Source organism: Gekko japonicus, unplaced genomic scaffold (assembly GCF_001447785.1).
Source record: "Gekko japonicus isolate JY-2015 unplaced genomic scaffold, Gekko_japonicus_V1.1 scaffold2491, whole genome shotgun sequence".
NCBI lineage: Eukaryota > Metazoa > Chordata > Lepidosauria > Squamata > Gekkonidae > Gekko > Gekko japonicus.
Window position 1 is genome coordinate 255,007 of NW_015174912.1, and position 4,730 is coordinate 259,736.

Genomic DNA, 4,730 nt, shown 5'->3' on the forward strand with positions numbered 1-4,730 from the left:
ACCAGCCACTCTTCCCCCCCCCCCGCATTTTCCGGCCCGTGTGACCAGGGCCAGTGTGCACCAAATAACGCCCAAGGTTTGTCCAGGTTTATAAAAATAATCCATGACTTTGAAAGTAGTGATGCACAAATCTGTGCCCTGTGTGACCCTTTGGCTGAATTGGAATCACACAGTCAGAGTCCAACGAGTTAGATGAATCTGTTTATTGCAATGAAAACTGGGAATACAGGGGCTGAGTATCTTAGCACTTCAGCAATTCCAAGTCATATTTTGCCATAACCAGAAGGTCTTATACCCCAAATGACATCACATATAGTTTACCCATTGGAGTTCCCGGCCTCTCGGCAAAGCCGAGGTCCGGGGGCTGTTTTGCCGCCCTGGAGGAGCTGGGGCAGCAACAGAAGCATGACGCATGGAGTCATGATGTGGGTGTGGTGGGCGGAGCCGGCTCAGCTAAACCACTGGGCTCCACTCCCACTCAAGGACAGTCCCAGGATTGTGCTTGCCTACCCTCCCACCCTGTCTTAGTGCAGGCTTTACTGGTCGCCTACTGGGGCCAGGTAGGAATTTTTCCCTTTTACCCGGAACTGGTGGATTGGGTGTAGGTGTTTTTGCCTACCTTGCACTAAGAGCAGCAGATTGAAGTGATGGATGTGGTGGTCAGCAGTTAATTAGGTTGGTCACTTGGCAGGTTGGTGCGGGCAAGAAACCAGAACTGGTGAGTACTTTACGGCATTTTCCCCATTAGGGAACAGGGAGTCATCAGGAACTGCCTTCAGATTTCCAGGTCCAGGGTGGGGAGCGGTGATCACCTCCTCTGGGAACCTCTTAGGGTATGCTCCTCCCTGCAAGTTGTCAGGCTTCAGGGGTAGGCACTCCTAGGTGGTGACCAGTTTGCTGGGCTGCCGATCGCGAGCCAGACTGATGGCTCAAGACCAGAGCTGGGTGACCCGCCTGAGGAAAGGGCAAGGAGGTCGGTCAAGGGAATGACACCTGCCTTGCCTGTTCCATGCTCGCTTAATTGGTTCCTTGCCGCAATGTTATGCTAAATAGTTAATAAAGTGGCCCTTGTTTACTCCAAACTGTTGTCAGGGAGCCGTGGCGCAGGCAGTACAACGCCTGCAGTAACAATGCTAGCGAACAGCCACAATGGCTATTCGAGACCCACCGCGGACGGAGTGAGCTCCTGGCCCTAGTCCCAGCTCCCGCCCACCCAGCGGATCGAAAGCATTTCGCAAGTAGACAAATGGGTACCTGCCCTAGGTGGCAGGGGGCACCCTCCTCCTTGTTGCGTGCCGGGAGTGCTGGCGGCAGCAGCAACCGGGTAACAACAATGGCGGTGGAGCAACTGGCGACACAAGGATGCGGTGACCGAACCGGATGGAGGCGGAGTTGAGGCAACACGACAGCGAGACAACGCAGCCCGACAGGAGCCTAAGGGACGGAAGTCGGAAGCTGCAGTCAGAAGCGGTCGTGCATCGGAGGAGCCCACCAGAAGCCTGCCGGAGGTAGTCACCGGCCAGCCTGAGGCGCCGGGAACAGCATCCGAAGCCCGCCCGGGAACAAAAAAAGGAGAGAACACGCCGCTTGGGTGTCGGTAGGCAGCCCCTCCCCCTTCGAATTTGTGGCCCTAGGTTAGGATAACAACTACATAAGTAGTATATCTGTAAACCGCTCTGAGACCCCCTAGGGGTCAAGGGTGGTATATAAATTGAATTGTAAAGTAAAGTAAAGTTATTCTGACTGGGGGTGCAATAAAGAATCTCTAATTGGAGCCATAGAAGCATCACTTGACTCAGTGCATCTCTTATTGGTGTCAGTAATTACGCTTCCTTGTCTGGACTCCAGAACAATGTGAAACACTGTAGAACACCGGGACCCTTTCTGGCCTTGCTGAAGTCAGCCTCCTGCCTCACTTTTGGAAAGCTAGCTGATAAGGGCTGTGATTCACATTAAACGTAGCTCTTGGCAGGTTTCCCAATACCAGATGTTTTGAGAACACTTCCAGAGTTAACCGTCCTTCTTCCATCTGGGCTAAATACCAAAATCTGAATTTACTATGGTTAAATTCTTATGAGGGCACAGTGACAGCTGTCAGCATATAAAGATGTCAGAACTCACATTCAGAAATCACATTCATTTTCCCCTTGTCCTACAGTAGTGAGCAGGTAGGATAAGAACACAAGAACATAAGAAAAGCCATGTTGGATCAGACCAATGGCCCATCTAATCCAACACTCTGTATCATACAGTTGCCAAAACCCAGGTGCCAACAGGAGGTCCACCATCAGGGCCAGAACTCCAGAAGCCCTTCCACTGTTTCCCCCAAGCATCTCTATCCCAGACATAGTGCTCCCTTTATACCTTTTGGCTGATAGCCACAAATGGACCTCTGTTCCATATGTTTATCCAATCACCTCTTGAAGCTGTCTATGCTTGTAGCCTCCACCACTTCCTGTGGCAGTGAATTCCACATGTTAACTAGGATGCCATACAGTGTATCTCCAGCCACCAATGAGTCCAGCATGAAACACTAAAACCCTGAGCTTTTATGTCACAAGTCTATATCTGTTGCACTTTCCCTTACCTGTTATTTCTGCCTGTGGCCCTTATGCTCTATAATTTTTTTGCTGTTTGTTCTTATTTGTATACTAAGCTGTCCATGGTAGTTTGGTTATTCCTAAGCCAGATCTCTGCAAAATGGAATCTAGTTTCCAAAGGGTCCCACACTGGAAAGATGGCAAGCCAGGGCAGTGCGGCACCTAAGTAGCTGCCTTGGTGCCCCTGTCCCCCAGCCAACCACATCTCCCTGATAGGTCCAATGTTGGGTCGGGTGGGCCCCAGCTTTTTACTTATCACCACCCTGCCCCCTCCACCTGGCAAGAACTGCCATGGCTGCCCTTGCCACCCTCCCCATGGTGCCACAAATGACACCCACAGTGAGTCCGAGCCCTGGCTTCCAAAGGGGTACTTGTAAAAAATTACAACTGGAGGATATTTAAGCAGTACAAACTGATCAGATTTTTAGTAGCTAATGAAAGTTTGACAATATGCAGTGTGCCAATATGTTAATTAATTATGTCATCATATCTTGAGAAATGTGGGTTCTGTTTTCCAGTATAAATACAGCTCACCTAAACATCTATTTTAAGAAATACAGGGACATGGGGAAAATGCACTTGTAGCTTTAATGTTTTTTTATAGACAGTGGGATGTGGTTACTAGTTTGATTGATTCTTCATGGGAGTTCTTAGGCATGTAGGAGGGATGGACAATTTATCTTTCATTTTTTCTGGCAGTCACTTTTAAAAACCAAAAACAGCCATATTAATTGTTTGGAAGAAATAGACCAGGCTAACCCAATGTCATCAGATCTCAGAAGCTAAGCAGAGTAAGTCCTGATCAGCATTTGGATGGGAGACCACCAAGGAAGCCCAGGGTCTCAATGCAGAGACAGGCAATGGTCAACCACCTCTGAAGTCTCCTGCCTTGAAAATCCCATACGGTTGCTAAAAGTCAGCTATGATGGTGGCAAAAATAAAGTCACAGCTATATTTTTATGACTTTTGTGACCAGAGTTCTCCCCTTTAATAAAAGTGTTCCACTTTTAAATCTGCATTTCTTCATCAGTTGTACAACCAACTCATATTGAACTGTGAATTGAGAGCAAGCGGAGAATGAGCAGGATTGCCTCTGCATGCCCAAGCCCTGTTCTCCAGAGCTTGTGGAAGTGTTTCCATATTACATGACTGCTTCCTTATGTGTATTCAGGCACAATTCATGTACCCTCAATCACTTTTCAGTATTTCTTAAGGGATACTAAAGTTGGACTGTTATCAACTTAGATGGATACTGATAAATTGGAGACCTTCATGGGCATATCTGGTCCCATTTAACCCAATCCACAATGGTAAGAAAGAGAGAGAAAGCATTGCAAATAGTAATAAGCAATGATAATGATGATGTCATGTGTTCTCTGGAATTGCTCATTTAAAATGCCAATTCAAAGGCCATTGTACTGAGTTATGTTCCATCACATGGATTAGAGAGCTGAAAGCATGATGTGAATTTCAGACTTCATCTCCTCATAGGCACAGATAGAAAAGCTTTAAAAATACTTCCCTGAGTTCTTTCCATTCAGATTTTTCTCCACCAATTTGGGGGGAAATACAGAATATTTTGATTTATTAAATTAAATTAAACACTACCAACAAAGTATTGATTCTTCATATTTATTTATTTATTTATTTATTTGTTAGACTTTTACCCCGCCCTCCCACCAAAGCGGCTCAGGGCGGCTTACAATAGTTAAAAACCAGTATACAATTAATAGAAAATCAAGTCTAAAACAATACAATCGATAAAATCAAATTCATTAATAGCAATTTTGACAAAACAGGGTTATCCCTTTCCTTATAACAAATCTATAATGGCTGCGGTCACACGTAACAGAAGCCACACAAGTGAGACGGAAAACAGCCAGAGTTTCCGGGCGCGATCTCACCAGCACATCTGGGAAGTGTAGCACTCCCGTGGCTCAACCGAGGCTTCCAGCCGAAACTGCGTGGCAAAAAACTAGTACCTTGGAGGTACTAGTTTCCAGAAACTGCGGGGCAAGGGCAGGCGTCTGATCGCGTTTCCGGTGGCATCCGGCGCCCGCCCATGTCCCCTTGCAAATAAGGTGGGGTTTTTTGTCCAAGTCTCTGTGGATGCGCATGCGCACCCAACAG